The sequence below is a fragment of the Heterocephalus glaber genome, unplaced genomic scaffold (assembly GCF_053883595.1).
Source record: "Heterocephalus glaber isolate CG9 unplaced genomic scaffold, H.glaber_assembly_v1.0 deba00001497, whole genome shotgun sequence".
NCBI classification, from domain to species: domain Eukaryota; kingdom Metazoa; phylum Chordata; class Mammalia; order Rodentia; family Bathyergidae; genus Heterocephalus; species Heterocephalus glaber.
In genome coordinates, this window is record NW_028258320.1 from 3,419,398 (window position 1) to 3,431,865 (window position 12,468).

The 12,468-nt window shown below is 49.7% G+C and overlaps 1 protein-coding gene across 8 annotated transcripts in view; it reads left to right on the forward strand.

Annotated features, from left to right (window-relative positions):
- Daam2 (dishevelled associated activator of morphogenesis 2) overlaps nt 1–12,468 on the forward strand; it is a 108,541-nt gene that overhangs the window by 38,661 nt on the left and 57,412 nt on the right. Inside the window, exon 1 of one of the 8 annotated variants that reach the window (XM_004846633.3) lies at nt 7,928–8,062. The exons of 3 other annotated variants lie outside the window; for them this stretch is intronic. The gene's annotated coding sequence lies outside the window, so the exon portion shown is untranslated. Of the gene's footprint in view, nt 1–7,927; nt 8,192–9,616; nt 9,636–11,046; nt 11,187–12,468 lie in introns of those variants that run through there. 4 more of the 8 variants (XM_004846632.4, XM_021259870.2, XM_087184486.1 and 1 more) reach the window with 4 other exon arrangements.

A 12,468-nucleotide genomic window follows, 5' to 3' on the forward strand; every position in this document is an offset into this window, starting at 1 on the left:
CCAGCAGGCACATACCTCTGACATCCGTCTTCCACCTGGACGGCTGCCAGGGCCCTGCAGCCCCAACTTTTCCTTGATTTGGGGGAAGGGGAGCCTGGGATTAACCACTCCAGGCCTGCTTGTGTCGGCCCAATGCTGGTCCTTGCCCATCAGCCAAGGGCTAGAGTGGGCTCGTTCACCAATGTTACTTCCTGTAAACCTCTCACCACCCTGGGGGCAGAAACATCAACCCCATTTTCTAGATGAGTAAACTGGGACTCGTGGAAAACATAGCTTGCCTGTTAATCCAGTTGGTAAGCTGATTTTATATAATCATTTTCTGTTATAAGGACCTATTATGTGCTGGGCAGGAATTCTAGTCACAGCAATGAACGGTGGATATGACCGCCCCACGGGGTTTTCATTCTGTTGGGAGAAAGATAACAAATATGCAAAATACACAGCCTCTGCAGTGGATGCGGATGGGTCTGTGTGGAAGATGAATAAAGGGGAGGCAGAGGCAGACACAGCCAGAGAGGGGCTGCCATTGGTGTTGGGGACCCACAGGAGGGGAAAGGGTGGTGCCCTCATCCACCCTCAGTGTCCCCAAGGTGCCTGGCACACCCCTGTTCATGGGGCACTTCTCACTAATTCAATCCCCACGACTACTTGGTGGACAGATTGCTATTATCCTTCTCATTCTCAGATGGGGAAACTGAAGCATAGGAGGTCAAAGAACTTGCCAAACTCGACACTGTGCTGGAATTTGGAAGTGGGAAAGCCAGTTCCTGAGTCCTGGGTCCTCACTGTGCCCTCCTCCCAGGGTGGCTGGGAGGTGGGAGGTGAAGGGGTCCACGAGACCCAACAGAGCAGGACAGGTCCCCATTCTGTGCGGGGCAGAGGGGCTGGGAGGCCATCATGGCTCCACCTGGGGGCTTGGCGAGGTTTTCGGAAAATAAGATCCAGAGAGGGTGAACCCAAGGAGAGAGCTAGGTCCTCAAGGTGCGTTTCTCCCCTCTCCTCCTGCCCCAGCCAGTAGGACTCAGATTTGAAACTAGGGGCCCTATTGCCTGCGGATCCTCCTCTCTCCTCCCTCCTGTCATTCTGGGGATCAGCTGTGTGGTGATGATGATGATGATGATGATGTAGTAACTGATGCTATTTATTGAACACTGAATGAAATAAGTAGTGAAAATGAAGGCATCACACTCAGAAGTGCAGATAAAAGCTCTTTCCTATCATGGATAACTTGCCATAGAAACCTTAACTTGGCAATGAAGGGATTTTAGACCCTGGTTGACAACAGTAGTCATGGATAGAGGTCCTGTCAGGCCACAGTGCAGACCCCTGTGAGGGCATCACCCCATGTGGTCTGGTTTCCAGGGAAGCAGCAGCTTTCTCAGGACAGCCAGGGAAGGGCACCCAGCCACTGCTGATCTCTGTTGAGCTATGTCTTGTTCCCTTTGCTTCCCGGACTTTTGCTGAGATCCACTAACAGCACCAGATTAGGTCTGATCTGGGCTTTTGAAGGAGGATCTGACACCCACTGCTGAGGCTCAGGGCTCTTCTAGGACATCCATGTCTCTGTGGAGGGTTCACATGTCCAGCTGTTGTCAGGAAAGAGAGGATGGACCTGTGGGAGAGCAGCCCCCAGGTAACTTCCTCAGCAGTCACTGACCAACTTCAGGCAGAGCCCTGTGGCTCTGGGGCAGGGTTCCCCCCATGGGCATGGCATTTCCCAGTCTGTGCCCCACTTCTGGGACTCTCCACATCATTGGGGTATTCCTAATGACACCACAGTCCCTTCATCTTGGAGGGAGAGTAGGGAATGAAATCCTCACCTTTGACTGGCTTTTCCTTGTGGAGATGCAAAGGCTTGCCATCTCCCTTACAGTCTGGAGAAAACATCATTACCTCTCCTTCACCATTCCCCACACCATAATGGCCCTTTATAATTGGGGACCCATCTGTCTTCTTTTCCTGGGGGAAATAAGGTCCTGGGCAAGCGCTGCTATTAGAAGGTACACGAAGAGAAAGGACAGGGGAAAAATTAATTACTTGGATTTCCCAGGGACAAATATGTTGAGAAATATTTTAAATATTTCCCTGTCCTTTATCTGAAATAATGTAGATTCCTGAGTTCTCACTCATTCCTCATGACCACGTGGTGAGCTGTGTCTTGTTCTACTCTTTTTATGAAGGAAGAAGCCAGGTGACCTTCCCAAGGACTTACAGCCAGTTAATGGCAGAGCCAAATTTGAATCTGGAAAATTCTGAATTCTTGACCTCATTGTGTTCCTGAGATTTTTTTGCTGCCTCTGAGGACAGAGTCTTGGGTGAAGACTTGGGTGAACATTTTAGAGCTGGCATTTGGTGATATGAGATGAAGCCCCTTGAGGAATGAATACAATCCCCAGAGAATGGGCCATGGACTTCTGTTGGCACAACCAGATGTACATGTAAGGGCACATGTGTGTATTGTCATAGGAAATCTACCTCTGTACTGGTCTTCAGATCCTCTCCCATCTATAACTATGAGATAGGGTGAATGTTTAAGTTTTACAAAATGTATTACAGTAAAAGACACATTGCCATGAATCCCCCTCAAAATGCTCCCTCTCACTTTGAACACATTCATCCCATCATCTTTGCCACATTCTGAAGCAGCTCTGGAAGTCCTCTTTCTTGAGTGTCTTGAGTTGTACTGTCCTGGCTGCCTTGATGTCTTGAACCTATTCAAAATGTTTCCTTTTCCTGGTGATTTTGATGTTGGATGGCACTCAGCAGCAGCATTCACTGTATTTTTGATCACACTTCATAAAGTCACTCATGAAAGAAGATTTCCCAAACCATGACAGCACACACCTGTGCCCTTGTATGTACATCTGGTTGTGCCAATGCAAGTCCATGGCCCTAAGCAGGGAAACATCTAGCCACAGACATGCCATGTGCATATGAATTTGGGTTCATTTCTTCAAAAGCAGCAGTGACCTGGGAATTCTGAAAGGGAGGCATGTGTGGGAGGACATGGGCAAGTTCAGTGAGATGTCATCAAGATGAGCCTGGAGTGCCAGGGACCAAGTCACCCAGACTCAACTTCATTCTTCCTACTTCTCTTTTGTGAACCAAAGTGCTGCTGTTACCTCCTCCAGGAAGCCCTCCCTGTGGTCCTCTTTGCAAATAGCCAACTGTGTTGGATGCTGTCTGCTCTGTTCCCATGATGCCTTGCTCCTGTCACTGTGTGCCTCCTGCCTTATGTTAGGACTGTTCATGTACATGGCTCTCCTGGCAGACCTTGAGCTGTAGGTCCTCAGGGAGGCATCTTCTTTGCCTGGTCCTCTCCAATGCCTGGCACATCCAAGCAGATCAATAAATGTCACTTGAGATGGTCATGAAGCTAAGATGCTCAGCACAGGGTCCAGGCAGTGCCTGAGGTTGGCATCCCCTTGAGGGTTAACAAACCTCTAAAGTCCTCTAGGGAGAACAGCATGTGGTCATGCGATGCATTATCTGAGCCTGAAACAGCGTGTTTTCCTTTGTGGATTTTCTGTGTGCAAGAGGGTGAGCAGAAAACCAGCTGTCTCAAAACCACTGCCTCTAACTCTGGTTGTGTTAGAAAAGGGGGGTTGTGGAGCGTGAGAAGGGCCTGTGTGAGCTCCCCTCATCTGATTCCAAATCCAGTGCTCTCTGCCACTCCTGCAGGGGGCAAACAGCTGTGCACAATGGGATCCCAGGATGAACATGGTGCCTGGTCATGGGGGAGGTGCTCAGTAACCATTTGTGAATGAATGAATGTATGAATGAATGAGCTTGTGGAGGAAGGGCCTCTTGCCATCCTGTGAGGCTCACAGTCCTGGAAGACTCCAGGCATGAGCCCTGAGCTGAGCTATGGAGAGGGCCAGGCCTGGGTTGGCAAAGATGGCAGGGAGCCCTTGTGGCTGGGTGATGGGGGGAGGCTGAGTGCCCATCTTGCTTTGGGGAGCTTCCACTTTGATGCTGGCTCAGAATGGGCATCTCTTGGGTGGAGGGGACCCTGAGGGGCGGTGGGAAGTTGCACAGCTATACAGGCCTCCAGAGAGGGGTCCCCCTTTTATTTTACTTCTTTTCCTCCAGCACTTAGAACTGGAGACATTGCTAAGATTCCTTGAGTCCCTGGGGCAGGGCTGGGGGTGGAGGGCAGTTCTAACAACACAGGAAGTGTGGATCAGGAAGGAGGGAGGAAAGGAAATAGACTGTAAGAGAGAAGGAAATTGTCTTTCAGGTGACAGCATCCTAACCCCTTTGTGGCCACACTTTGTGCCCAGACCCTGTCCTCTCCTCATGGTTCACTCCACCCTTTAAAACATGGTTTGTTTTCCCTTTGGTGCTTTTACTATTTTTGCCTGAATCCAGAACCCACCACCCTGCCCCCAGCCTTCTCAAAGAATGCTTCTGATACACATTCGAGTTTGAGAATCACTCATTTAGCTGATTTGGATCCAATCTGGTTGAAAACTTCTCAGTCCACCCTAACTTCGGGGAAAGCTTATTTGTTGACTGCCATTACTCATCCGTATGCTTTTGTTTACTAGCTCTGGGCACAAGGCAAGTTTCTCAAGTTGCCTGAGCACTTGTTTCCCTGGTTGCAAAATAGGGACAACCCAGCCTTTCCTGGGACCTCCCTGTCTTCCCATTGCCAAGAGAGGGTCCTCCCTGCCGCCCGATACTGGCAGCATCTCAGCCTCACCTGGGCACTTTGAGAAATGGAGAATGCACAGCTCCCTGTCTAGATGAAGGCAGCATCTCTGGGGGTGGCTCGGGGCTGGTACACCGAGGTGGGGAATTCTGGCTGCTCACTCCGGCTTCTCCCTCCCGTTACTTCCTCAAGGGAAGAGACATTTGACCTAGACTCTGGGAGAAGTCATGAGCCGGGCTGCCAACTCCTCCTCTGCTCTCTGGGATCTGCCACCTGCAGGGTGGGTGCATCTGGCCAGCTCTGGGTGGTGAGGTCAGGCGTCTGCATCGGGGAGGACGTCCACTGACAGCTTCATGTGCCAGCAACTGGGTGTGTGAATTGATCTTGCTCATGAGTGGGATATTGGAAAATCCACTGGCCAGAGATCGAAAGCTGCAGACTCAACTACTTTCTCAGAGACATGGCTGTGATTTGGGCCCCTATTTGCTGCTTGCAGCTATTTCTCCATTGGTCTTGACCCTGAGCAAGAAGAGAAAAGTTCTGTGTCCGGGCCCCACAAACCCCTAGCACCATGTACTGTACAGAGTTAGAGCTGAATTTAATGAGAGGGCCAGCTGCGTAGTCCATGTGAACTGTTGCACTGGATTTAAAATCAAGCTGTCTCTGATCAGCTCCACATGCTCCCTGGGGGCCTAGACCTCCTAGCCTTAGCTTCTACCACCAGCTCAGGCCACACTGTTAACTCCTTTGTCATCGCTTAGCTCAAGTCAGTAAGTGCAACCTATTTGTGGTGCTTCCTGAAGCACCTGGAAGCAAGGCAAGGCATGGGCTCATGAACGAGGCACACCTGGTGTTAGCGTGGCTTTGCCTGCTTTGTACAGCCTCTCTGGCTTCCACTTCCGGAGGTGTTAAACAGGGCTCACAGCGACAGTGACTATTACGGTGTATATCCACATGTCCCCCTAAAGCTGCATGTAATCATAGGTGGTATCTTTTGAAGGTGATTGGATTACAGGGGCCTTACAGCTGACTTGTGTTAGGTGGGTCCTGGACTTTGGGCACGGCCTGGGAAAGTTATATCTCTCTTCCCGGCTCCTCCCTCCTTCCTGTCTACCACGTCATGAGCAGCTTTCCTCTGCCTTACCATCCCACCTCAGAGCTAGCCGACAATGGAATGAAACCTTTACAAACCATGAGCCAAAATAAACGTTTCCTCCTTTGAATTGTAGGTGTAGGATATTTTGTGTCAGCAACAAAGAAAGTGACTAAGACAGATTTTGGTACTAGAAGTGTAGTCATTGCTGTGATGTTACCTGACCATGTGGCTCAAAAGCCTTTGGAACTGATTCATGGGAGAGGTTTGGAAAGGTTTGGAGATGCCAGCCAGAGAAGTCCTAGAAAGTTGTAAGGTGAGCTTGATGGGAAATTTTGGTCAGATCTCAGAAGATAAGAATGGTGATAATAATGTAGCCAGTAAAGACCAGGCTTAGAGGGGTTCAGTTGGGAACAAGGACTCCGTTGGCAGTTGGACTCCAGGCCATGTTTTATACTCTGGCAGAAAAGTTTTCTACATTTTGTTCATGTCCTTAGAGTTTGCAGGAGCTAAGATTAAAGGCAGTGGACTAATTAATATGGTGGAGGAAATTTTGAATGCAGCTCAACATTGAGGCTGTGGCATGGGAATTGTTGGCAGAGTTCAGTTAGATCTGTGTTGAGAATAAGAGTAATAGACATGGATGAGAGATTTAAAAAGTTTTGAGTTTCACCAGAAAGGAAGCTTCTGTAACTTTGGGGCTAAGAAAGTTGGAGCAGAGGAGAGCTTCATTACTGAAATGATTAAAAAGAAGCCAAATAGTTTGGAGCTCACAGGTGCTGGACATGAGGTACAGGATTTAAATTTACCCTGCTGTGTTTCAGTCTTGTTTTGGTTCCATTAGTTTGTCTCCCATTTCTCCCTTTTAGAATGGGAATATTTATCCCATGGCATTGTATGTCAGCTGTGTTTAACTTCTTTTGGATAGCACAACTAAGAGTTTCAGAGGCGATGTTGGCCTTGGATTTTTTGGCAATGCTGAAACTGTTGGGACTTTGGCAACTCTTAGAGATGGACTGAATGCAATTTGCATAAAGAGATGCATGTGTGTCTTTTGGGGCCAGGGCAGAATATTATGATTTCTATCTAGATGTTCCCCTAAACCCTCATACAGTCATAGACAGGGCATTTGGAAGGGGATTGAATTATAGGTGCAGTGTAGCTGACTTGCTATTAGGAGGTGTGTCATGGTTGGAAGAGGTGGATTGCTGTTGGCCTGACCTGGGAAGGTTATATCTCCCTTCCTGACTCCTCCCTTCTCACCCTGCTTCTGTCCACTGTGCCGTGAGCAGCTCTCTTCAGCCATGCCCCTTTGCCATGCCATCCTCACGTGAAGCCAGCCAACTATGGATTGAAACCTCTCTAAACTGTGAGCCAAAATAAACCTCTCCTTTAAATTGTGGGTGTGGGGTATTGTGTCTTAGTGATGAGGAAAGTGACTAAGACAAGCACTTTGGATCAGAACCATAGGAGAAATGGCTTGAGGGAATGTCGGACATTTGTAAGGACCCACACTTAGTAGGCTCAGAGTTGCAAAAGTGAGAGACTTGGGGCCAGGGATTTAGCTCAATGGTTCCAGCGCCTGCCTTACAAGCGCGACGATCCGAGTTCAATCCCCGGCACCAAAAAAAATAAATGAGAGACTTTGCTTTGAGAAGTGAACCCCAGGGGATCAACCCCAGAATGACTACCTCATGTGTCTCTTAAAACTTGGGCGAGCACACGTGAGACATTGACAGTGGCCCTAGCCTGTAGGTGGGACCTGAATAAATCATAGGTGTTGATAGTACTTGTTTAAAAGGGCTTCAATGTTTAAAACAAATTCTTGGGTGCTGCTGCTGTGGTCTAGGGACGCATTTTGAGATATCCGAGATAAGTGTAAACTAAAGGCAGGTGAGCTCTGACACGGAATGCTGGGGGAGGTCAGCTGATTGGTAGAGGCAGCTCTGCTGCCTAGATTAGCACTGCCTGGAGATACTTTACAAATACAGGCCACGGGTAAGGTGATGACTATTGGCCTGAATTGAGAGGTTTTGGGAGGTGGGAATTTCCACGGAAAGCTTGGACAATCCTGGGTGAACCAGGATCAGCTGCTCACCTTCCTGGCCTGCTCCACTCCGACCTGTTTTGATTGGTTTGGGCTGGGATCTGGGCGTGTGTACTTTTCAGAATGCCTGTGACTCCAAGGTGTAGCCAGGCACAAGAGCCTCAGAGCTTTGCTCGAAAGACTGGAAAGAAGAAGTGAATTGTGAAAAAGATTGGAAAAAATGCTACAAAAGAGGACAGAAGTGAGCCAAGCAAGAATTGAACTACTTGTAAGCAGATCACCCGGGAAACTTGGTGAAGTGCAGATGCCCAGGTGCTTACCCCTTATCTGCAGATCAGAAGGTCAGAGCTCAGGCAGCCAGGAGACTCAAGAGGCCTTCTGAGACCTCCTGCTCCAGGTGGGAAACTGGGAGGTACCATGGGGGGAGAAGAGAGCTGGGAGACCCAGCTATTGTCCATGCAGGTAGTTTGTTGGGAGGTTTTTAACCTGGGGCCAAGGAGGGAGAAGAAAGTAGGAGAGCCCAGGAGAAATGGGGTCCACCATGCCAGGGGGAGGGACAGTGCCTTGCAGAGGCAGCTCCCTGCTTACAGCCTGTGCCAGCTCAGGGCGAGCATGTGGTAAGGGCATCGCTGTATGCCCGACCCCCTCATGGACAATGCGGCTGTGCCCTGTGTGCCCACAGAAAGCCAGAGTCCACACAGGTGAGTGCAGTGTTGACACAGGGAGCATTTCCAAGTGAATCACCTGGATGTGGAGGCTGAATAATCTACAAAAGAGCTCTGGGGAAGGACACCAAAAGCCTTCAGGCAGCCTGTCAACACTAGCCTCTAGTCCCAGCCCAGACAGACGTGTGCTTGTGACCTTGGCCAGGTCATTTGACTTCTGTATGCATGGTGTCCTTAAAATGGTGCTAACACTCACTCGTTCTTGTGAACATTGAATTAGATAATGCACACAAATGCCTGGCATGTGGTAGATAAGGGAAGAGTTAAAGACACTTCCGTGGTTTTGAACCTCAAGCCTGTGGTGTCATTCCCAGAGGAAAGCGGGGGTGGTCTGAAAGGGGAGGGAAGAAGACCTGGCAGCGGGTGGGGGTGGATTTGGTGGTACCTGGATTGCCATTTCTTTTTTTTTTTTTTTTTTTGAGACAGGGTCTTACTACTGTGTAGTTCAGGTTGGCATCGAACTCACTACGTAGCCCAAGCTGGCCTCAAACTTATGATGATCTCCTGCCTCAGCCTCCTAAGTGCTAGGATTACAGGAATGTGCCACCATGCTTGGCTTTTTCTTCTTTTTTTTTTTTTTTTTTGCCACTTCTGAATGGAAATATGGATTGGAGATCGGAAAGGAGGGTTTCAGAGGGATCCTTGCTGAGAGAGATGGAAGGGTTTATTTTGAGGGAGAAGGGCAGATATTGGGTCCTGAACCTTGGCAGAGTCTGGCATATCTGCTAAGTGTCAGGCTGTGTGCTGGGCACCAGGACTCCTGTTAAGCAAGATGCTGATAGAAGAAGGTCTCAGCCCAGTGTGAGACACTGTAATTCAGGAAGCAGTAGATCTGCCTGATGTTGATCACGGGAGGAACAGAGTGTCAAGGAGGGAGAAGGGGCTCCAGAAAGACTTCCAGCAGGAAGTGCAGCCTGGTGGGTGTCAGGGGAATGGGGGTGGAGCTCCATGGGCAGGGGTCCAGGTCCAGGGGGGAGGCAGAGGCCACAGAGAGCATGGGGACAGCTGGGTAGGACTGCATGTGTTCATACCATGAAGCTGGAGAAATGAGCAAAGGGCCTGTGGAGGGTGGAGGAGCGGAGAGGTGACAGCAAGCAGCACTGCATCCAAGATGAGGTGGGCTGTGGACCTTGGGCAGCTGGCACTGGGAAGGGACCCCTGCAGAAGAGAGGCCTGGGGTGGAGCCTGCAGGGATGGCAGGGTAGGAAAAAAGAGTCTATACAGCATGCTTTGGGCGTTTGGAGAAGCCTGGGTTCCTAGAAGAAATCCCAGCTTCTGGAGTCTGAAGTCCTGCAGCCAGAGTCTCACTGCCCTATGGGAAGCTCATCCTCAGAAGTCACAGTGGGAAAAGATCCCTACACCTTTGGCATGGGAAATGCCCTTTATTGGCAGAGAAGAGGGTGCCATTAAAAGCAGAAATGAAGCGAACAAATCAAAATGCCCTGTGTTTGTCTGGAAATCCCAAGGTCTGACTTGACCTTGTGGATTTCTAAAGGAGCATTCCTTTCCCTTGCTGAGTGTCACTTGAGACACCACTGGAGGGTGCTGGCCAAGGTCTGTTCACCTTCTGTCCCTGGCTGACCCTGGAGGGGTGGGAAGGGCCTCGGTGAAGCCTTATTTCTCCCGTCTCATACACTACCATTAGTGATCACTTAGGGAGAACTTGCTGAGAACTGAGGACCGGCCACAGGTAGTACAGTGCCAGGAGCTGTTGTAAGTCGAATCTAGATGGGTGAAAGTTTCACTGGTATAAAGAGTATAAACCAGAAAAAAAAAACATAATGTGAAGTGCCCAGAAGCAGTAGTGTATAATGCAGTGCAGACAGTACTCTGGGTGTGTGGGGGAACTCAGGTGGACTGGAGTGGTCAGGAGGTTGCCCGGAGAGGGTAGGCTGTGCTCAGGTTGGATGGGAGGAGGTGGCCAAGATGGGACATGGGAATGGGATGGGGACAGTGCTGCTGAGACTCACAGAGATGGAGCAGAGCCATCCTTCACTATATTTCAAAGGTAAGATCGTCTCCCACTTCTAGGGTTTAATTGCAGGGAAACCTACTGCCTTTGTGTACGTTGAATGCAATGCCATTGGTTTGATGCAGTGCCTTCTGCTGGATGGGGTCAAGGACTCAGGCAGGAGCAGCATTCATTTATCCATCAGCTCTTATCAAGTTCTTGCTGTGAGTGTAGAAAGATTCCCCCTAGGGGGAGTTGGAGATAAAAAACAGTGGCATCCATGCCCTCTGGGAATTCCCGTCCCTCTGGCAAGGGTACCCTGAGATGGGAAGGACAGGGAGGGGGCAGCTGGGCAGTGACTGTGTGGCAGATCAAGGCCACGGGGGCAGGAAGCCACCCCAGATTAAAGTATCTTGTCTGGGTTCACTCCCGACCATTCAAGGACTGTGGGTAACATTTTTGGAAGTGTATAGGGAGTGGCTGGCAGGGCTGTGCTTCCTGGCATAGACCTCCTGCACTGGTGTCTGTAGAGATGGGCAGGACCAGCTGAGTGATTTGCAGGGCCCAGTGCAAGGGGGAAGATGCAGAGTGCCTTGTGCAGAACTCACTAAAAGTTTCAGACAGGGATGGGAGTGTGTTAAACGAAACTCAAGTGTGGCTGTGTGTGCCCAGCGGGCAGCCTGAGGATGGGGCGGCCCGGACCTTCCTGGTGCATGGTGAGTTGCTGGATGCTAGGCTTCTCTCTGCAGGTGCCAGTCTTTCCTGGGAGCCGGGCTGGGGGACAGGTGAAGCGGGGCTGGGGTGCCTACTGTTTGCAGCTGTGCTCCCCCTTCCATCTCGGCAAGCGGGAAGGCTGTGTCAGTTCTGGAATCTATCCAATGGAGGTTCATGTGCTTTATGAGCTTTACTAACTTGTGCAAGTTACCAGCCTTTTCTGAGCCTTAATTTCTCACAGTGCCATCTTTGCAGGATGTTGAGATGATTAATGAATGTCAAAGTTTGAGCCCAGCCTAAGCTATTTGTAAATGTTAGCATCTTTCTTTCTAGAAATGTGTTGGATATTTATTTTTTAAAGTATGACATGTTGGGATACCTTATTGTCATTAATGTTTTTTCTATCCTAGGCTTGCTGGGGAAGCAGCTGAAACACATCCCCCTAATTTTGACTAGCAGAGGCTGAAAGAGGGTGCTAGCTATAGAGACACACATACACACACACACACACATGCACGCACACTCCAGAGCCGAATCAGACCTGGACTGGAATTAGTTGGTGTGTTAAAGGAACCAGCCCTAATTGGGCATCATCTGCTGGACTTGAGCCTTAGTAGCCTCACAGGTCAGAAGTGCTGACCTCCCCAGGTCACGGTGAGAGGAAATGACACCTGACTGTGTGAGTGCTCGGGCCCTGGCCTGTAGCCACATGAGCATCCTTTGAACGCTCCCTGCGCCAGGCCACAGTGTGATTCATGGGAAACTGAAGGGAGGACACTGCACTCCCCACACTAACATTTCCCTACGTTAGGCCTGGGCACCGCCTTTGTCAACGGTGAAGGGTGCTTAGAGGTTGGTGTGGAGACTGCTTTTCAGAAGTATTACTGTTTCCTCAGTGCGTGGAACTGGGGAGTGACTGGGTCGTCTTTCTGCTTAGAGGTTGGAAATCATGTGTATTTGCTTCTCGGAGATGAACACACATACACGCATGCCACACATGTGCATACCGCATTCATAAACACACACCATACATGCACACATATTACCTACACTCCATGCGCAAAACATACATACAACTGACACATATATACCTATAGCATGTATGCACGTAACACATGCTCAACACATGTACATATCCCCCACATTATACATACATGTATACCACCTACACATGGACACACCACACATGTGCATACACCACCACACACCCTCACATGTGCAGATACACTTACATCACCTGCACACACGTCACACCAAACACACATGTGCACACCACTCCCACAC